Source organism: Echiichthys vipera (genome assembly GCF_963691815.1).
Source record: "Echiichthys vipera genome assembly, chromosome: 4".
NCBI lineage: Eukaryota > Metazoa > Chordata > Actinopteri > Perciformes > Trachinidae > Echiichthys > Echiichthys vipera.
Window position 1 is genome coordinate 7,637,367 of NC_139829.1, and position 23,432 is coordinate 7,660,798.

General features: G+C 40.3%; 1 protein-coding gene across 4 annotated transcripts in view; it reads right to left on the reverse strand.

The window, feature by feature from the left end:
- The window catches only part of rusc2 (RUN and SH3 domain containing 2), a 42,374-nt gene extending 32,657 nt beyond the window's left edge, over positions 1-9,717 (reverse strand). For all 4 annotated transcript variants that reach the window (XM_083912486.1, XM_083912485.1, XM_083912484.1 and 1 more), the window contains exon 1: positions 9,600-9,717. The gene's annotated coding sequence lies outside the window, so the exon portion shown is untranslated. The remainder of the gene's footprint in view (positions 1-9,599) is intronic.
- Between the last annotated feature and the right edge of the window lie 13,715 nt (positions 9,718-23,432).

A 23,432-nucleotide genomic window follows, 5' to 3' on the forward strand; every position in this document is an offset into this window, starting at 1 on the left:
TGTGTGTGTGTGTGTGTGTGTGTGTGTGTGTGTGTGTGTGTGTGTGTGTGTGTGTGTGTGTGTGTGTGTGTGTGTGCGCTGAATGAAAAGAGCTTTTGTTTGTTGCACACATTCAGCATCTCACAGCAGTGTCAAATGAAGCCTGACAGAAAGAGTGGCAGAGCTAAAAGGAATGCTGAACCCGAACGACCTTGAGAGTTTCTTTGGACTTTGTTTTTTTTTTGTGTCAGATAAACTGCCTGCAGCTCAACAAATCACACTTTGTTAAGCAGGTATCTAAAAAGGAGGACACAGTTTCAAAAATATCAAGACAGATAAAGTGAAACATAGGAAACAACCAGGAAATGACCCCATGTCACGGTGCACTGAACCATGTACGCAGTGTGGAAACTTCCCACAAACACAATATACACAATTTAAAGGCACCGCTCTTTTAAAAAGAAATCTACTTATATACATTACTGCTTTGTAGCATATTTCTAGCAGATGTTTTTATAACACAATATAGTTTTTGTGTGTTGCACAAGGATAAAAAATGAATGGTTTATAGTCACAGTAGCAATCCTGTGAGGCCGTCAGACAAAACTAATGATGGATGAAATGAAGAAAAACGCTTTAGGGCATTTCTGGACATTCAATAGTCTATACGAGATAACCACGTGGTAAAGCCCATTTTTTTTGTAAATTTCGTCATTTTAATAACAAATTTAGTGCAAAATAAACAAAACATGGACCAGAACATAAAACATCGCTGCTGACAGACGGACCTAAATATTGCCATATATATCTGGGCGCCCATTAAAAGATTTTGATTAGAAAAAAAACTAAAACTGCAATTTTCAAATTATATTCGAAGGTATTTTCTGATAACATGGCCTGAGAAGTGGGCGGCACGGTGGAGTGGGGGTTAGCACTGTTGCCTCCTGGTTCGAATCCGGGCTGGGGCCCTTCTGTGTGGAGTTTGCATGTTCTCCCCGTGTCTGCGTGGGTTTTCTCCGGGTTCTCCGGTTTCCTCCCACATTCCAAAGACATGCATGCGTTAGGTTAATTGATGACTCTAAATTGCCCGTAGGTGTGAATGTGAGTGTGAATGGTTGTCGGTCTCTGTGTGCCCGGTGATAGACTGGCTTCCTGTCCCCCGCATCACGGCAGATGTCAGCTGGGATCGGCTCCAGCCGCCCTGCGACCCAGATAGGGCCAAGCGGTTGAGGATGGATGAGAAGTTGGAGTTAATGTGCTCGTCATTGACAATTTAGACGACGTAATTGTGTATCATGATATCTCGATTTCCTCACTCAAAGACGTAGATTATCATACTGAATTATCTCCCAGCCCTACGCAACTACGGAAGCCTCCTGAAGCTTAAATATGATTAGTAGCATCAGAAGTGTGATATATGTGGCTCTCAATACTACTTATTAATTGTTATTGTGTTGGGTTCTACTGAAAAGCCTTTTCACCAGTTATGCGGGTGTGAACTGCCGTACTCGTTGATACAGCGGAATGTGAAACCTTATCGATCCGTTCAGAGAAACGCTCCCATCCCTGTGCCTCCTTCACAGGTTCAAAAGTCTGAGCCAGCTATAAGACATGACTAAGATTCACTTTATTAAAACGCTTTCTTTGAAAAGTGCAATATCAACATCAGTAAACGACCACGCTGATGTTGAGTCATTAGTGGAATTACACCATCGATCTCTGTCCTCCACTGACCTCTTTGCTGCATTTCACATGATGAGATTCCCTGTTAGCTTTGGTGGAGAGCGTATTGATTGATTAGCTGCACAAAACAAGGTGATGACGATTTTCTTATATGAAAAAAACACTTAAGTGACCTTCCAACCATGAACCCACGGGTCAATCCTTTGAACTACCTGTTTTTTTTTGGCTAGAGATGAACGCATGACCTTGATCCCAGCTTCCTCAAAGGCTTAGTGACGGTTCCTTTCCTCAACCAGTTTCTCTGCTTGAAGTTGAAGAGCTTACAGACGCTGGCGTCATAGCATCTCAGCACGCTGCCACCACTAACAGGTATTAGTGTTAGCTGACATCCACAGCAGGGGGAATGTGGCAGGCAGCGGCTGTTTGCTAAGAATGTAATAAGGACATTTACAGCCGATTTGCTTCATTTTTAAAGCTGTTATGCATACATGATAGCTTTTGTATTTTGCATGGGCCACTAGGGCTGGGCATTAAATATTCTATCCCCATATTGGCCATTTAGTATCTCCATGACGATGTAAATATCATGATATAGCATGTTTTCTGGTGATTCAATATATAAATAGTATAAAATGGTAAATGCCTATTTTTCTATACTCCTGTGTGAATTACATACCTGACAAATGAAAAGTATTTTCTCATTTTATTAAGAACTTGAACACAACATGAAATGATCACAGCGTAATGAGGTCAAATAACATTCCTTCAGGTATTTCCGATAGCATTTTCTGACAAGTTAAAGTTAATGTGCTTGTTATTATCAGTTCAAATGACATTATTGTATAACACGATATCTCAACATATGATTCCGCTGAAAGATGCTAAACGATCATTTTGAATTATCGCCCAGCCCTACGAGCAACTGATGGAGCAGATATCATGTTTCTCTGCTGCAAACCAAGTTTCAAGTCATTAAAGTTTGAATTTGAAAGCATTATCTGTTTTTTCTTCTAATTTTCCTTCCTGAAATGAATTCAGTTTAATTTTCTGTTAATATTTGATCGAATGTATTCATAAAAACATTGAGTTGTATTACATTTGCATGCTTAACACAACTTGAATGTTGTATACCTTTTCTCCAGTGTTCTGTAGTCCTCAGAGCATACTAGTTTCTGGTTTTATCTGAATCATTATGGCGGGTCAAACATAGAGGACAAAAGATTAATAATTAGGTATAACTCGACGCTGCTCTAGATCCACATTTACACAAATACACAAGGTACGCTACAACAAAAAACATCATGAGGCAAATATCTTGTTTCCAAAGCTGCAGTTCTCTTCTTCAAGCCATCACATGTCTCTCGGGTGCTGACTCTGTCCTTCCCAGTCTCCTCCTCTTTCACTGGTCCATTTCCAAACACCTCTCTCTTCACCCCATTCGATCCATCACCCCTCTTCTTCTCTCCCATCCCCCCTCTAAGCTTCACTAAATCCTCTACTCTACTTTCTCTCTGCTTCTCTTCCATCCACTGTGTGCACTGCGGTGTAATGTGTCTTTCCCACTTCTGCCTCTCAAATATTCTTCCTCCCTCCTTTCATCTCTATCTCTCCTCCCATGATGCCGCACACTCAAATATCCAACTTACTGCAGATGGTTAAGCCAGTTTGCCTCCCAATCCCCAAAGCACATTTAGTGGCTTTCACAACCCAGTCCCTGAGAGTGAGTTTGTAGAAGATACCCCACTAGTACTGCCACTGTTGTACCTCTTCATTCATTTTCTAAGTACTTCAACATCAGGAGGCATCCCAATAGAACCACAAGATTAATTAGGAGGTTGAATGCCTTGCTCAAGGGCAACTAAAGGCTATTTACACATGATTTGGGGGAAATGACTAGGGCCCCAAATTAACTTTTTCACTCACCCTCCAAGATGGCAGGTAGATGAAAGAATCCACTGGCCAAGCATATTTTTACCGCCATTTTTGTGTCGCATTGTAGCCGATTGCCTAAATGTTTTGGGGTGCCAGAAGGCATTTAATCTGACGATTTAAGTCTATGTTCTTTATAAAAAGGTCCAAACTGGATATCAAAAAGGTGCAAACTGGATCTCCGTCTCCCTGCTCATTTTGGATACTAAATGCTCAACGCTGTCAATGAAGGTGATTTTTGGTTGATATAAGGCTGAATTTCAGCTCTCTCTGACATTTCTACAGCTCTTCTTCTCAACGCTTCAGGATTCTAAACGCAGGAATCAGGAAACCATAGATATCCTAGCTTCTACAATTCTTAAAATTGGTAAATCCTGATATCCCTGTTGTCAAACTGAGAGTATAATCTACAAATATACAAATAATAATAAGCAGCAAAGTCTCACATTGGAGAGCCAGAGACTGAGTGCCGATTTTGCTTAATAAACAATGAATCAATAATCACATGAATTAATCAACTCCATGTTTGAATGTCTGCTGTAGGAAAGCTGAGTCTTGCCTTACTTTTAATCTCCTCATCAAGCTATGTTTCTGCCAGTAACTCTGGAAGAACAAAGACAGCAGGCTAAATCACAAGGAACCAGCGATGCATTCAGCTCAACTTGATGTTTTAAGGATTTATATTTGTATAATTGAAAAAAAATTCTAAATATTGAAATATCATCCTGAACTTTAGTGCTGTGAGAAAGTTATAGCCTCTCAATCCATATTTCCACCCAGATTCAGCTGCTGAAACTACCAGTCATCCTGTAATTACCAGACTGTTGTTCAATTCCAGCCGACAGCACAGTGAAAATGTCCACAGTATATTGATAGTGTCCCAGCAGCTGTCAGTGCCAGTGTCACAGTCAGACAAACGAGCACAAAATACAGAGCAGGACGACATTCATCTGCTGAAACACACAGACACACACTCACAGCTCTTTTTGGGTTCCATTTAAATCAGTGAAGCATTGCAGGCCGAGGGCCATAAAAGGAACAGAACTACTGTAATAAGCTAAAGGGCAAAAGCTGTCAGTGTGACTCACTCAGAAGTCTCAAAAAAGGGCAGCTGCACATCCAACGTGTACATATTTCCTTTCCTATAAGACGCTCAAATTATGTCCTCGCTCAGTCACAAAGCCAGGAGTGGAAAAAAATGTGCCAAATTTTTTCAGTAGAGAGTAAAAGTATAGCTACCACAAAGGGAAATTACTCCATTACAGGTAAAAAGGTCTGCAGTATAAACTTAAAAATGAACTCAAATATCAAAAGTAGTGGTACAGTGGTAATCAAGCTTTCATCAAGCTGAATGTTTTATGTTCTTTCACTTAATAAACCTAGTAAATGTGTCTAGAATTTAAAAAAGTAAAAGGACCCTGATCCCCTGTGGAAATCCTAAAACCTTGACAACACTTTCACACACACAAAACAAAAAGAAATGTTGCATCAACATCACAAGGAGGTTAATGTCCAGGCCAAACCACCACAGGCCTGCAGAGGCTACACGTGGGCTCAGCTGGCATTAAAGACACACTGTTGCATGACTAATGTGGTTTCTTTGACTGGGAGAGTCAACAACTAAGGCTCAATATAAGGTTCAGGAGTTTTGGAACTTGCAGGTTTTACTCTTAAACAACTCTTTTGAATCCCCTGCAGTGTCAAATCATTTTTATTGAAAAGTCAGTTCATGATCATCAATGCAGATTAGGCTGATGGTTTTCAATATGACCACACTTGGACAAACTTCAAAATTAGCCAATATGAGTTTCTGTAAAGAGACATTTATGTTACAGTTCAAACACAGGAGCGATTGGAAGTTAAATGCCTTGCTCAAGGAAAGGTCCGTGCTATTTACAAAGGAGTTGAACTCTGCTCACAGAATGACTCACATTGAAATAATGAATTTTATTTAAACATTATGACAGCAAATATAATGTGCCATTTGCACATTTTCCCTCTAAATGAATATGTTAACCCACAAACCTTTTTTAAAGCTTTTTTAAATGTCATGGTTGCAGATATTTATAGCATTAATGGCACCAGTGAGTTACACAAGCACATGTTGTGTTGCCTGCTTGTTATTTTATTTTGTTTGAAGGACCTCAATTATAGAGTTTAGACAAAATAAAGGCTTTTGGGATGTTGGCACGCCTTGAAAAGTTCTCAAAATAATTAGGAAATGTAACCCTTCAACATTGGACAACCTTCAAAACAAGCCAAGCAAAGCATTGGGGTGACGCTTTTTTTCCACAGGAACAACAAAGAGAGTTGAAAAAGTCTATTCAGGGAAACCAGATAACACACAATAGGACCTGTTTGATATCTGCATACAGTGCTTATACAATAGTCAGAGATAAAAATCATATAGATTCAATCACAGCATGCACATATCAAACACACACATGCAAACACACAAACTATGCACATCCGGCCTCCGCAGGCTCCTCGGTTACATAACACACTCACTCAGACACATTCCAAGTTCAGGAAGAGCAGCTGAGAACAGGCACGCCACATCACACACTATCTAGTTAGAAAACATGTGCATGAGCACGATGTTGAGGCTTTAAACTTGTAATGCCATGATGATTAGCTCATTGCCCACAGGTGCCTCGTCACACTGACTGGTGACGCAGGTGGAGCCAGCATTGGTTTCATTAGAGAACATAACATTTATACAGTTCTGTAAATTCACTATGAAAAAATGCACTACTTAGCTGTAATGTTGAAGTCATTTACCAAGCAAAATTGAAAATATTTTTGTTCCAAATTTTCAGTTGTGAGGATTTGCTACACTGGGCTATTGGACAGTTGGACAAATTAGGCAATTTGAAGATGACAACCTGAGCTCTGTGGATCTGTGAAATGTATGTTTGTTACTTTATACAAACTGATCTGATCTTAAGAGAGAAATTAAATGATAACAGAAATAATTGTTTGTTTCAGGTCAAATATTAAGTCATATTAGTGCACAGTAAAGACGCAACTAACCATTATCCGCATGACAAAATGTCTATAGATAAGATACTGAACTCTAAATTGCTCCTGAAGGCAGCAGATCTTGGATAAGATCCTGATTAGCCGATGTTTCACACTGCCATGCAGCAAACGCCCTGTCAACCGCCAACCTTCAAAGGCTTTCCCCCCCCAAAAAACAAAGCGTTTTTTAAAAAGCACCTGCCGCCAAAGTTCTGGACGTTAAACTCTGGGCCGAGAGCAAACTCTGTGCACGTTCACGTGGCCTGCAACCGCTTCATACCACTCAAAACCGCTTCCTCCCTGCCTCCTCCTCCTCATTGAAATAACTGTCAGGGATGGTGTAAAAACAGCTAAAACAATGAATCTATTATGACAATTGTATTTACTTTATTTCATGTCAACTGAGCAAGCGATCAGGTTTGAGCAGGCTTTGGTTTCATGCAGGTAAATAGCCCGTGTGGAGAGCAAAAGATGCAGAACGCATCGGCTGAATCAGATTTTTTTCCCCGCATTTTGTTTCTGAACGTAATCTCTCAACTCCAACTCCATTCTCACGTCTCAAGTTGCCAATCGGACTGTAAACAGTCAGTGCGTTTACATGCACATCAGTAACCCGAAAAAGGGAATAATCAGATTATTGAAGTTCCCCGTGTATACATGAAGGGGGGGAAATGGCCGACGTTTGGACAGAATAACGACAGAAACGAGACTTCTTGGTAGTGATGATACTTGCCATGGCAAAGTCCTCCCTCCGTTTAAAGGTAACACTCGTGTTGTTGTTGTTTTTTTCCACTTTGTTTCGGCGCTGTTGCTCTACTGATTCATTCTATTTCCTGTTCAGAAACCACTGCTGCAGAGTGGGAAGGAGGAGATATAACGCAGACGTGAGACCCAATAATAATCCGGGAAGATCGTTTACATGCATGAATAATCTGGGTACTGAAGGAGTTCTCTAGGTCTGTTACCGGGATAACGGTGTTTACATGGTGTTTGAGAAACTGGAATATGCACGAATATAATCAGGATTTTAAACTGCATGTATATGCACTAAATGTCTGCTGCAGTCCGACTGAGCCCAACTAATTGGGCTCTGAGATTAGCAATTAGTTGACTTGTAGTTTCAGCTCTAGTGCACTTTTCAGTTAAGATTAGACTTAAAAAGGGAGACATAAAAGCAGAAAAGGTGGCAACTCTCGATTTCTGTATCGCCTTTGGTGAGATCTTTCAGATTTAGTGACAGAGGTTTTAGCTAACCAGGAGGGGTGCAAACAGACATCTGTGTATAGCTTAGGAAAGGTATACTGTACTGATAACTGCAGTTCTGCTGACACATCGTTGTCATTTAGTGACAGATTTAAATCCCAGTGTGACTTCTAACAATCAGTGACTGTTTGGATGGCTGGTGTTTATTTGGAGTAATATTGTGACCTTGAACGTCACTCTAAGCCTGCTGATCTTAAAATCTCTCCCTTGATCTCTTTCTGTCTTTAATCTGCAAGTTCAATGAATTTCTGCTTGATTGAATACAGGAGATGGTTGTGCAAAGGTTTTTGGGGACATAAACCAGAGGCCGCCTCTGTTATATTCATCTACCAAGTTTGTCTCTGCAGGAAGTAATTATAAGAAATAATAAGAAGAAATAAGGTTGGTACAAGTAAGTTGCCAACATGTTGACAAGCTAATTCAGTCTGTGAACAAGTTGTGCAGACCTGGGAGCAAAGTAGAAAAGCATCGGTTTTCCTCCTACACGTTGTACCAGCAGGGAGTAAAATGAAGCAAAAACAGCTGCAGTCATCTAATAATGATACTGTATGAAAGATATAGTAGAAATGTCCGGAAACAATAGAACCTATAAACACATCACTATATAACAAATATCACTGAGAGATCTCTGCTAAAATTCTCCCTAATTATGTGATTATTCACAGGGAGGATGGATTTCATATTCATTCAAAGTAGCAAAACTTAAAGGTTAATGCTGTAAACATGATGACATGATGGTATTCAGGCTGTTTGTGTCTGTCGACTGATCTGTATCCCCATCATATTGCATGAAATGCAACTCAAAACACCAACATGCATACATCAACCAGAATACACCAGGAAGTACAGTCAGTCTGGCAACAAAATAAAAGCCTGGGCTTGGAAAAAAAACAGAATATTGTAGGCCTCCTTTTTATGATTCCATCCTTGATTGGTTTTGAATGCCTTATTTTATTAGCATCAAAATATTGTTTATTTTCTACATAAAAAAACAGTTATTTACAAAGTCAATATTATTTTGACTGTTTAAATCTTGTTTTCCTTTAAGTTTCCTTTTATTATACAACTTACTTTTTACATTTCTTTGATACGCTGCTTGTGATTTGTTAAATTTTTTTTTTTTTTAATATTTCAAAATGATGCACAACTTAATTCAGTTTTTAAAGTGTTTGCCAAAAAAAATAAATAGAAGCCTGGTGGTGATGCTTGCCCCCGGGCTTTTATTTTTGCTACATTTAAGCGGAAACCACATGGCTTTTATTCTGGGGTATTGGCCGCTGTTGTTTCCACTGGTATCGGCTCAGTATGGTGATGCCATCGGGGTGCAGGCCGCTGTGTGGCAACGTCGAACCACTCCAGTAAATCATGAACCAACAATGACTGTTTGATAATAACTAATAACGGATTTTCATGCAGCCTCCGCGTCATTTTAACCCGCACAAAACAGCCCGTGTCCACATCGCTGCTGCCTTTGTGCCACTGCGTTAAAAACGCACCACCCCACCAACAAAGCTGCCAATGCATTTCCTTTAAAACGCTTAAACGACAGTCTTTTCAGAGACGACACGGCAATTGGACGCTTCAAATGTCGGGTTTCAAGTCGAGGCTGCGTCTTTCACCGTTATGACCGAGGCATCTTTTTTTCAGCCTCCGACGCGATGCTTCCTACCGTTTCCTCCCTTTGACCAAATAACTCCACCGACATCGGCATTTGACGCACTCACCTTGACGCAGTTGGTCAGCAGCGGGTGTGTTGTCGATACAAAAGCGTAAATAGCTGGAGATAAACCTCGCTGGTGGTGCAGCTAGTCCTTGACTTGTGGGAATCTTGTTGTCTCTCCCTCCCTCTGTGTGTGTGTGAGAGAGAGACTGCAGGGCAGACAGCGGCGGTGCATCGCGGGATGGGCTGGGCCGGAGCGGCGCGTCATCCTGAGGTCACACTTTGGTCCCAGACTGGATTATCTAACCCTGGGTGGGACGCGCTGGCTCAGTATTAGGCCAGTGAGCCACCTTTGCTTTACTGAAAAGAAAAACAGAAATGATGTAGCCTGCATTCTAGAGATTTAATTCAGGGAATTCAGACTGTAAAATGTGGATGAAAAAACCCCACAAAATCATCACAAAGAGATGCCCATAAATGACCACAAATATACTCAAAACAACAAAAAATGACCATGCAGAGACAATGATTATATGGGGATGCAAAACGACTACAAGGATATGCTAAATGGCTGAAAATAGACGCAAAACGACCACATATTGACAAAAAATGACGAAAAAGACACAAGAAAATGATTTAAATGACAACAGAGACAAACAAAACAAGGACTTAGAAACATTATTGACTAAAAATAATTGCAAAACAATTACAAAGACAAACAAAACAACTAAAAAGGGACGTAAAATGACCACAACGAGACACAAAATAACCACAAAGACAAACAAAATGAGCACAAAGTTACTAAAAGTCGACTCTTTAAATGTGGATGTCTTGATCCTATGTAGACAGAGTGGGGGGTCTCTTACATGTCTGTGCCCAGGGGACCCCTGGCTCAGAATTTCCCTTGGCCTTCCCTCTCCCTGTCTGCCTGCAGGAGCCTTCAGTCCAGAGGGTGTTAGCCTAAATTGGGCTTTAAATACCAGCCCTGTCATATTTTTTTGTTAATGCGCTCATTTTTTGCCTATTTTCAGCCATTTAGCATCCCTCCCATCGACATTTTTGGGTGTTTTTTTTCATCCCTGTAGTAAGTTTTTGTATCTTTGTGGTCATTTTTCGGCCGTTTGATGTATACTTGTGTCATTTAGCATCTCTTTATTATCTTTTTGTGGGATTTTCTTCAGAAACATTTTATGAGTCTGGGTCCCTGATTTTATTTCAGTAATCTGTTCAGTAATCCATCCGTTCATGTACATAACTTTACAGTGCATGTGTCCCTCCCTTACTAAACTATGCAGCAGGGCTTAAAAGAACCAAAAATTGCAGATTCATAAAATGTTTTCTGGGCAATTGAGTCAGGCACGGGCTGAGGATCCAGTGTCATTACAAATGATGGGAACATGATTCAACTTTGGAATCCCCTAATAGCAGAGGATATAATAAATACAAACCTATATCTACAGAAATGATTAATGCCGAAATTTTAACTATTAAAAGAAGGCTTTAATTGACATTTGAACACAAATGTTTTGAAATGTGTCGCAAAGCAGAACTTAGGGACAGAAATCCCACCTTGAAAAGATATAAGAAGAAATAATATTGTCCTGATGCAGACAAACAAATAGGTAAAATATATTAAGAATATGATTAATTTTGACTCTGTCCAGAGCAGCGTGCTATAAAATTGTCATCTAAGCATCTGCAATGTTCAATTCATCACATTTCTATTTTGATTTGACTCAATTTATCTCACTTAATGTGCCTCTGCTCCCCCTCAGTCCTGCTGATAGTCAGCAGTTTAACAGAGCAGTGTCTCATTTTGATCAAACCTTTATGTTCCCTATGGGAAGACTGTATTAATACTGCAGCAGTGAATGCTTTAGAGTTAACACTATAACAGATTATTAAAGATAATTAAACACCAGTCAGTGAGGGCAATAAAACCAACAGATAAAGACATAAAAGAGAGATTCACAGGTCAGACCTACATAAAGCTCACAATATTCCAATCCTCTTCGGTCTAAACTCCCTTGTCTTCCTCTTAAAACGACAACTGGTGAAAATGGTGGTCAAATACTGTATGTCGTCTGAAGGTTGTGATGCCTCAGCTGTGAGCTCTGCACACACAATCTCATGCTAGAGGAGGATGTGGAAGCCTGTGGTTGTCATGGTATTGGATTTTGGTTTAGTTGTTTCCGGTTTTATTTTGTAGTTTCTCTCCTCTTCCTGTCTGTGTTTCCTGTAGCCCTGCTGGTCCTCCTTTCTACACCTGTTTGACCTTAAGCAGCATTGCGTGTCTTTGTCTCTCGTTACCCAATCAGTGTGTCTCTCTCTGTTCCTGTTGCCTGCCCACTCCAGCTGTGTCTTGTCCTAGGATGAATCCTGTATATTTATTTGCTTTTCCCATTTTGTTTCTTGCCTGCTCACCGTTGCTGTTTCCCCATGTTTGAAGCTTTTTGGATCCTATTGTCCTCTGCCAATGTTGCTTGGATTACTTGGTTTTTGGGGATTAAACAGTTTATTCTTTACTTCTCGTCTCTTGTCTGTTGTTTGGGACTTTCTGTGTGCTTCAAACCATGACTTCAACACCTCACTTATGATCTCTGGAGCTGCAGCTGATGAGGCAGACAGTCCTGGTGCAGCGGAGGCTTATCTGAAATATTTCAACAATGTTAAACTGGAAGACATAGCCTCAGAGGTGTCAAACATCCAAATCAGTGTCATTTAACATGTAAACAGCAGCTAAACGGAACAGAATAGTCCACCTACTTTACTAAAAGATTACATCCACCAAACTACATCTCATAGGGGCTTAGCAATATTTAATTAATAGGAATTTTTAACCTTATAATTACAGAAACCTATCTGGCCAGAATCCATAAAGAGGCTCATACATGAGTATTATTATTGTTTTTTTTCCTTTGTATTTGATGATTTATTTATTGTATTATTATACTTATTATTTTTTAAATATATTTATAATTTGTTCTATTTATTTATGTATTTGTTTTGGCTTTGTTTCCAAAAGACAATTTTTTGAAGCAACCTGCAGTTAATCCACTCCTTATTAGTACACAGGCTGCTGCTGTTATGTATCTGTGTGGTTTCTTTAAGAAAAACGAGGGATCTGCCCCAAAGATCACTAACTGGCCTCTATTGTAGTGTACTAAGTCTATTTCAGTAATAAGGGCAAAAAATTATAATTTTAAGTGACACTTAAAAATGTATACTGGATCACTTTAAATCACAGGTTAATACTTACTGAATCTTATAGCAACGGTGATAATACCTCTGCCTGGTCAGGTATACATAGCATTCAGCTACTTAAATGTCTTTTGTATGGACCAAGTTCCATCTGCTGGTTATCTAATGTTAGTGCATTTACCAAAGAGCATGTTTTCAACCTAAACTCTTATTAATTGTTTTGTGTTACTGCTGTAGAGTATTCTAGCTGCATAATAGAGGCCAATGATCCAATAGAAAATACTCTCCCAGTGCCTCGCATCATGAGTTTAAACACAAGGAAAAATATTTGACATCTGTACATCTGCGATTTGAGCCTTTGAGATGAGAAAACATGAGAAATTACTTAAAATAATTTGTTTTATTCTGCTTTGAAAAGAAGTTCTCTTGTCATTTGAGATAAATTCTGTCCCAGCTGTGATAAGAAGGAAGAAACATCATCCTTCGTTTATTCAGGTTGTCTCTTTAATTTGTCTGCTGTAGACAGACCATTGTGTATTATCAAGGAATCAATTTTCTGCCACTAGATGGCACCACCTGCCATGAGAATTAACCCTAACAGCTGAGCAGCTAAAAGTTAAAGGTTTCATTTTGATGATCATAAAATTGTGAAGTGTGATTAACATGATCGATATACCTGGGTTGATTGTAAGTGCAGATCTGGGTTAAAAATCCTTCAGACAGAGTGTGAGACAAGTGTCTCCGTCATTTCATAAACAGACATGTAATCTCCTTCCGTTTCAACTGAACACTTAATGCAGAGGTGGTAAACAAAATGCTTTAGGCACTGGAAAAATGATATTAGAGTGAAACAAATATTAGATTTGTAAATGATATGCTGTTTTCAGTCATAATGCAACATGCAATCATGGGCAAATAACTTTCTCCTAATGCACTTTAGCTGAAAAGATGAAAAGCTGACATCATTTAAATGAAAGGCTTCTTCTAAACCTGTATTATGATTATCTCAGCCTCATTACTTGCACCTGTTTCCAATTAATCTTTAACGAACCAGAGCTGTGATTGGCTGTCAACACAAGGTCAAATTATTGCATTTTCTTCCACTGCTTAACTGTGGAAGGAAGACTTCGACTAAATTTAGACTGTCTAAAATGACTGAGATTGTTGTCTAAAGGCTTTCCTTTTTAGTGTGGTGTTGCAATGACTGCTGCTTATTGGAGAGCATCGGGGAAGCATTAAATGGGAGACTGCAGTTACACTAATCATGTAAAGTCTAAAACTCAGCCCAAGGTTCCCCACTATCGGTCCATGGTTCCCGGCTCGAGCAGTCTTGAGTGGGTCCCTGAGTGTCTCATGCCAACAGATTCACAATATTCCTCTGAGCAACAGGTGGTGGTATTGAGTAAATGATTACACCAAATGGACCACTAAACATAGTTGCACAATGCAGGATTAAAATCAGCTTTTCAAGTGAAGGAAGTTCACTCAACATGTTCAACCTCTTTGATATCGCTACATTTTACAAGAACTGTACAGGGGGAACCTGTACAGGGAATATACTGTGCAGGGTTCAGCTGGCTGGCTGCAACACTTGTGTTTCGCACTTACTGAAAAACTCTGACTGCGTGATCTGTCATGATGGACATTAAACTCCAGATTCTGTTTCCCCCTCTGACCACTTCAACTTGCACAAGCACTTTACTGCCTGAGATTGACTCACACCAGTTCATGACAGCCTCATCAACCACCTGATGCATACACGCAGTAGCTCCACTTTTTTTTTTATTGTGTAGTGACATCAAATAACTGACTAATGGTTAAAGAGTTTGGTCAAATGCGCCATGTTTTTTCCCCCACATAGTCAACTAAACTTCAGATTACCTATTTTTGGACTCACTGACATCACATGAACGTAGGGCCGCTTTTAAGACTAAATATTACTTTTACAAGATGCTTTTAAAACATTTTTACATTTATTTTCCGTGTTTTCCCCCCCATGATTTGATAATTGAGCAGCTACAAAGAAAAGAAGTTGGGAATAAAGCACCTTACTTCTCTGACAGTCAACTAGCTCAGGTTAAGTCCAGTTTGGGACGGTGTATTCTATTACAGGAAACGCGTTTTCTCTGGGCCCACACAGATGAGGATTCCCACTTTGTGTCTTTGTAACATTACACCAACACATTTTTTATGCAGCCACATTGTACCGACCTTGGATGTGTTTGCATCATTAGTCAGATGCACGTCGCCATCAAGCTCATATTAATCAATACATGTTGAGTTTTGTCTAGTATACAGGGGCTACATGGGGTTGGTGTTAACCATTCCAGGTCAATGCTTTACCTTAACCATCTTGCGAGACTTTTGTAAATCTTGAGTTACCACCTAGAGGCCGTGTGAAGACCAAGACTTACTTCTCTCACTCTGTTTTCTGTTTCTGCTCATATTGTAAGTATAACTGAGACGGTCAATATCAACTCCCAGTCATGTTACCTAAATCATTTCTTATATGTTATTGTGTTTAAAATTTAAGACAGTTTTGGTAAGCCACTGATGTGCTACGTGTTCTCGTGTAGTTAGCTTGGACATGGGTGCTAATTGTAAGCTAAAAACATAGTCCTGTTACTCATACTCATACTCAGGAGGAATTTGCCAAGAAAAAATCAATGCAAAAAAATACATCATGATCCGAGACTGACCATTACCCATTTTGTGTAGTTTAAAATGTATGTTATCACATTCAGGGCTAGAAAAAAAATGGCCCTGGCCTTTTTATGTGAAGAGTATTAAAAAATCCAACCTTTACTGCAGTCCTTGAATGCAGCATAAGAGCCGCCCAGCTGTACCGGATTTCAGCCGGTAGTTAGTCACTCTTTGCACAGTGACAGCCATCCCTTGAACCCTCAGGACCCCAGGGTAGTCCACCTCGCCCTCTCACCTGTACATGTTTGATGAGACGGAGCGATGAGGCGGACATTCAGCGGCATTTAGGAGCAGTTGAATGAGTGCCGTGCAACAGGCACCCGGGCTGCAAACTCACTGAACGCTCATCGGATTTGGAGGAACTGTTGCACAAAATCCCGCTGCGATGTCCCTGCTGTGTGTCAGAGGTAAGGTCTCACTTCATAGCTGCAGGTTTTTGTTTGTTTGCTTTTAAATGAAAAAAAAAACAATAATATAAAAATATATGACATATTATAAGCTGATCTGCTGGAATTTAATGATTTGCTGGACAAGTTAATCCTATGGGATATGTTCGGGTTTTGTACAAATATAGCAAAAACAGCACGGCTGCCTGTAGGAATATTCTAGATAAATAATGTAAGTGTAAAACTTAGAGATATGTGATATGTCTGCATGTTGATGGGGTCTTATCTGCCTCATTCCACCACAAACATGTGGGCAGCAACCCTTTCAGTGTATTTACCTCTTCACTGTGTTACAGTCACTTTCCTGAATGGGATCATTGTGTAAAGAGTCTCATCTGACATTCGAACAAGTGGCTGATGAGAAACAGACCAAACATCAGAAGTGACAAACGCTTGGTGGTGATCAGTTAGTTTTCTTTCATAAGGGCCCTCCATATAAAAGAACACAGGATAACATTATTTGGAGTGTGTATTTTATTTGTGTGTTAATTGTTAAATATATGATATTGTTAGTTTCACTGAGTTTTTGAAAATTTTAGACTTGAATACTAAAAAATGGACAAGACAAAAAGTAGATTGATGAATCAGCTGGCAGATTTATGAGTCGATATTCTTATTACAGTATACTGTATAATGTTTCTATTATTATGTTGGCCAATAAGGAAACAGAGATCTGCAATCTGTGGGTGACGGGGCGAGATTTTGGTTTGTTGTCTGAGTAGTACCGACCAATCTCATTTGACAGGGCTTTAGTTGCGTGCAGGTAAAGAGGCAGAAAAAAATTGGCCAAAAAGAAGTCAGATTGTATAGAAGTCAATGAGAAAATGAGCCCACTTCAGTAAACATTTTCCTATTGAGTTTAAGGTCTCATTTCTAGTTTGAAGTCTTCTTCAACTCAGCATGATGTTCAATCACACAGGGGATGCTTTGGGGCGTGGCTACCATGTGATTGAGAGGGCCCTGTGCTAGCGACAGGATAGACGCCATTGTGTACAGTGTTGGGCTGTTTATCTGTGTCAAAGTCTCAGGACTTTGATCCTTTCACAGTGTGTTTTCACTTCATCACTCTTCATTGGAACGTTGCGGTCACCTTAAAATGCCTTTATCAGTGTTCGGTTGCACCTTGCTAGAAAAGCTAACGTTAGCTTATTAGCAAGCAATTTGATGCTGCTTAGTTCTCCTCTCCCGCCCTTTTGTCCAAGTGTGTGTGTGTGTGTGTGTGTGTGTGTGTGTGTGTGTGTGTGTGTGTGTGTGTGTGTGTGTGTGTGTGTGTGTGTGTGTGTGTGTGTGTGTGTGTGTGTGTGTGTGTGTGTGTGTGTGTGTGTGTGTGTGTGTGTGTGTGTGTGTGTGTGTGTGTGTGTGTGTGTGTGTGTGTGTGACATTTCTGTTATAGAAATGGTATTTTAACATAGCAAATTTGCTAATAAAGAAATGTTTAAGTAAATGGGATTTTAGAAAATCCTTATTTCCCCCCCTTTTTTTACACTTAATTTCTTAATTTCACTGGTATTGGCACTGGTATTTTTTTTTTTAAAGTGTGTATTGGTTAAAACAATTTACTGACTTCTTTCTTCCTGAAATATAAATATCTACCTATACAAATTCATAGGCCAATCAATGGAACCCAGCACCTGCTTTTGTTGTAGAGGAAAGATAGTGGATCGTACTTGGAAGTGAGGTGAAATTAAATGAAATATTGCTTCCTCCTGTCAAGTACTGCCGAGCTACCCTCGAGCAGGTCCCTTGATCTGCAGTGAAGCTTGTTGCTGTCCTGGAGCAGGAGGCTGTGGTTTTACTGGAGAAACAAGTTGTTGCTGACGACAAGTATTTGTATACAGAACGATTAGGTTTAGTGAAAGGTGTAAAAAAACAACAACCAAAAAACCACTGCCACCAGTTCATTTAACATTTTGGCTTCTTTCCAGATTACAAATTGCTCTTCTTTCACAGACATGCTGATTGATTTTTACATCATCAAACTGTTGTCTGCCTATCTCTAACTCTCAGCCTATGGCGTATTGTTTCTCACTGATAATTTCTGACCATTTCTCATCTTTGGTGAGAGCGCTGCCTGAGGCTGGAGCCACCACCAAACTCCTCTATTACAGAATGATGAGATGAGGGGTGAGGTCGGACGGCTGGAGGGAGGGGTGAGGGGGGTGAGGCACAGCTGGGGTCGCAGTAGCGGGCTCAGCCAAGTGGAATTATAAAAAGACCATTTTGTTTCATGGCTTACACAGATATTGATGGAGAGAGTGTGGCTTGTGTTCACCTGTATCAGTAAAACCTTCTGTGAATCTTCTACACACACTTGGGTGTTTCGCAGAAGGCTGTTCTTGAGTCTTGTTGCATCTATAGCAATACAATTTATCTCCTCATGGCTGCTTTAAAAGAAACTTTTCTGCACTGTAAACCTTAGTTCAGTTGAGATTATGCCCTCTATTGGACTATACAGCAGTTTTTGAAATAACTTTTTTTCTGTTCTCCTGTACATGCAAGGTGTGGTTTCAACAGTTTAAAACAACCTGCAGTATGTTTTAATTTAGTTGCAAACCAGGAATCAGTCTGATGATTTTTCACAACTTTTTGTGAGGTTGTATTTTTCATATAGAAAGTTAAGTACACAGTGGTTTAAGTTGTTAAATTGCTGTTGCTAGTTCAAGACTTATACAGGGAACAAGAAAAGGCAGCTGGAGCTCATTGGTTGAGTGGGCTGCTCATTAATTCAATTCAGCAGCTCTATTTGTCCACATGTTGAGGCGTCCTTGAGCAAGACATTAGCTGTGTTCGAAATTATTACCTCATTCATTCACTCACTCACTCACTCACTCACTATTCCCTATATAGTGTTTATTAAATAGTGCACTATATAGGGATTGACCAAATGAGATTTCAGACACTACACTGTAATTTTCTAACGAACCGTTGCGTCAGTACATGCGCCGGATATATGTGTGACAGAAGCGGGTGCGTCCAGCATCATGTAAACAAACGGAGAGGTGAACTAATTTTTCAGTCTGTTTATAATACAAACCTGCACTCAGGAGGGTGGTAAAGGGTTGTCTTTATGTTGATGTTAATTTCAATGTTTAATCCCAAATAGATTGTTGAAATTTTGATGGTGTTAAAGTTTGGTTTTGTGAACAAAACTGAGCTGTAATAGCCCACGGTTAATTTATTTCACGAGCGAGTACAGCAGTAAGCTCGTGAATAACGGTTGTTAATAACTGCAGTTAGCTCGCTGGCTACCGTTAGCACCTATTCTGCTTCTTCTTCTCCTCCTGTAAAACAAGACTGTGTTGCATTGTGGTATGCGGGAGTACAATGTAGTGTACGTTGTATGTACACTCAAATTAGCTGTGCATTGTGGGTATTTTATAGTGGGCTCTATAAATAATAATAATAATGATATCAAATATATGGTATGTATAAATTGTAGTTGTTAATATATTGTTTGTATTGCTGGAATTTGCAACGAAAATAATTTCCCCCTGGGATTATCAAAGTATTTCTGATTCTGACGAAATTAACCATGGAGAATTCGAACACCACTACAAAATGGCGTACACACTATATAGTGCACTACTTCTGTAATAGGGGACGATTTCAAACACAGCTACTGAATCTCAAATATCTCACTGTGTGACTATGTGGAGAAGAAAAATGTTGGTCATTAAAGTGACTTTCATTGGCTCAATATTTTAAAAAACAGACACATTGTCCTTCACAACCCTTAGAAGCAGGGCTATGAGAAGATTTTTGCTAAAAATGGGTGAATAGTAGCCCGGCATCACTAGGCTAAAATCAAATGCGTTAGTTAATTAGATCATACAATGGTGTTTAGACCTACTCTATATGCAAAGTGTCTTGAGATAATGTTTGTAATGATTTGGCACTATATATAAAATAAAATAAAATTGTATTAATCTTGGCCCAATCATAGCAATGAAACAGCAGTGCATGCTCAGTGGGAAACATTGGCAGCTGAATCAGAAAACCTTTACAAATTACAGCTAAACAGTACTCTAAAATGTGTTTCTGAAAACCTTTTATGACAGAAATAGTCTTAACAGTAACAATATTGAATCATATTTGATCAGCGCTGACGGTTTGATCTGAGTCATCGTCTTAAACCCGCCTTACATGAGTAAATGGATGTGATTGGTCCGCCCAGGGCCAGGTCGGTTGTAAATCTGTCTGAATGGGAGAGGGGCCAGACCTATCTGCCAGAACAAATGAAACATGGGTTTGGCAGAGTCGTCTGGTTTACAGGCTAGAAAAATACCACTCAATAATTTCTTTGTGAACACAATAACCATGACCCTGCTTCAGGGCACAAAATGTCATGAATTGCGGTCACAGTAGCACCAATTTCTGAGAATATTTGCTAGTCTCCCTTTCAGTTCAGGTAAGTGAAATTGAGGCGTTATGAATTCATTTGTTCAACCTTGATTATGCAAATTCCTGTGGTCAGCAATGCAAACCGAGGAGTCATTATAACAGCGTGTGACGGTTTTGACTTGCAGAGCACAAGAGTGGAGTTGCTTAAAAACGACTAATATTTGCAGCTTTAATGGGAAACAAACAGTGTGAAAGCCTGATGTTGACCCATCAAGCCTGAATTTGTCACACAGATATTATACTGTAACAACGTGACCTCACTTCCTCCTTTGCTCCTATCATAATCACTACGACAGCTGGAGGGCTTTGTCCCTCTGACGTAAATGTCATTTTTGTGCAGCTCGCTTAAACCACCAATACTGACTTTATGCCAGTTTTTTTTTCCTTGCCAATCTACCTGATATGAAGTTTATTGAGAGATATTTTTGTATCCCCTCATCCCCCTGGTAACTGATAAAAACCTGTTTGACCAAAGCCAGAGCTTCTGCAGATGTACTCTGCCTGATTAAAGGAACCCAGACTTTCCATTGCATTGAGGGGAAAATGCTGTCAAACTAGAAGAGTGGCATCCTTGATCCTTAAGAGCTTTTCAAAGGCCATTTTCCTCGTTCCTTGTTCCTTGTTCCTTGTTGTGTGGAGGGTCCTCAGAGCCTGCATGGTGGCTGCCAGTCCTTTGAAGAGACTGAGTGAAAAGCTGAGGAAGGCAGGACACAGTCTCTTGACAGCTCAGTCAGTCCCACTCTCAGCTATTTCTAGATGGCAATTAGCAGTGGAATAAATGCATACAGTTATGCTAGTGAATAATTTGCAGACTTTTTTGAGTCAGGCTATGTGAAGAATTTACATTAGAAGAAATTATGCTGTAATAATGGGAAGGAAAAATACATGCAAGTGGACCGTTGGTTGATATATCGAGATAGCAACCAGGGGTTCAGTCGCTTTAAATAACTGGAGATTGTGTTACTTTGTAATGCAAGATAAAGGTCCGGTGTGCAAAAAGGAAATAACTGAAAGAATTTTGTAGGCCACCAGACGTCACAGGTAAGGACTTCAGGTGAGGACAGACGAGGTCAGTGAACACACCGTCGCTCTGTGCTGGCATGACAGCGACACTGGTAAAGCTTCAGCGGTCCGTCTGGGGAGGGAGGGGGTTGGGGATAGAGGGGGAATAATCCCCTGGCCATCTGCTGCTTTTACTGTCCTGTGTGTGTGTGTGTGTGTGTGTGTGTGTGTGTTTATGTTTGTGTGGCTGGGACTCATGTGGGACAGAGACTTCACTTCCGTCTTCTCGTTCCCTCCTTTTCATGATCACGCTACTTCCTGGTCTCAGACCCGCCTGCTTCTGACAGCCGCTCCTTACACTTGATCTGCACTGCTAGACGCTTTTCTGACTGCTGAAAGGAACTTTGAAATGATGATAAAGAAGAAAATATTAGTGATGAAAACAGACAATGGACTTTGTGTTAAGGTTGTTCCAATACTGTGTGTGTGTGTGTGTGTGTGTGTGTGTGTGTGTGTGTGTGTGTGTGTGTGTGTGTGTGTGTGTGTGTGTGTGTGTGTGTGTGTGTGTGTGTGTGTGTGTGTGTGTGTGTGTGTGTGTGTGTGTGTGTGTGTGTGTGTGTGTGTGTGTGTGTGTGTGTGTGTGTGTGTGTGTGTGTGTGTGTGTGTGTGTGTGTGTGTGTGTGTGTGTGTGTGTGCGGCATGCTTCCTGGTTTACCACAGTTACACTCTCACTCCTGAGAGTTTCCTTATTCTCTGTAGCGCCACTGAAGCAGATGCGTTTTGATGATGTGTGTTTTTAGTCTTTGGGAGAAGCTTTTTTTACTTTTAGAGATGGTTCACTCAGTTTTTCAAAGGTACTAAATAAGGATTAGGACATTGGTTTGGTTAAAGATAGGAATAATTTAGTGTACAGCTACAGTGTAGTACAGTGAGGCTTTGATTCCCAAAGACAGGCAATATGGTGAGCTTTACCTTGGATCCAGACCTGCAGGAAGGCCTGCTCTCCGATACAAGAATTGTTTGTAAATGAGACCTGAAGGTGGGGAACATCAAGCCAGCAGGCTGCTGAAGCTGCAGACCTCCACAGGTGGAGGCTCGCCTTCAAGGCAGGCATCCAGAAAGGTGAGAGAAGGGGAGAGTGCAGACGACAGAAGGCTGGGCCAGCACTGCAGAGCCATCCATGGAATACACCTGCAACAGAGCCTGCCTCTAGAGAATTGGACTGTTCAGACACAGCAGGTGCTGCAACTCAACCACAGGTTAATCCTAGGCGCTGTACTCAGTTGTCCTTGTGAGACAGAAGGAAGTCAACGATTGCTGCTGGATCGATTCATTTACTGACTATTTTCTCACATGACTAGTTAGTCTAAAAAGTGTTGGGAAATAATACAATTGGTCCTGTTAGATTTCCCCAGAGTGCCCCAGTAGGACACTTTTACATTGCTTGTTTTTGTTTTGTTATTCACAACTGACCCACTGGAACCAGTGCATTTGGGCATTTTTTGCTTAAAAAATGAGCTAATGATTTTCAAAATTGTTACCAGTCGCAACAGCGTATTATTTTCACCTTGTGAGACTAACCATGCAAGACAAAGTCAGGAAACTGTATTGGTATGTAGTTGAGTTCAAAGATGGGTTCAGTCCGAGCAAGGGAGTTTGAAGTAGGGGAGTATGAAGTAGGGAAGGGGTTCCCCCCTCACTTTGCGCCTATGTCCTGATTTAATGTCGCAGCTGGTGTGATCCCATTGCAAGACGGCCTCTAGTTGCTAATTAATTTTCTGTGGATCCACTGTTTGATTTTGTCGACTATCTTCAGCTGTGGTAATGATGAAGTGAAGCTCACTCACATATATTTGCAGTGGACAACAAATCGATCTTGGTTACGCTAAATGCAGTGGAAGCATAAATGTCATTGTTGTTTTAGAGTTGGTAGTAGTCAAACAGTGACAAGAGTTAAGGTAACGATTAAAAGAGTTTATCTGTGTGTGCCTCCCTCCTATAGATCACTCTTGAGATGTCACTAATTGGCCTATTATTGCAGTGAAGCAGGGACACCACAGGGGGAGAAATCTGTTAATTTGTGATTATGCAGAGATTATACAGAGGCCACAATTTTGGGGGAAAAAACCCTATAAACAATCATT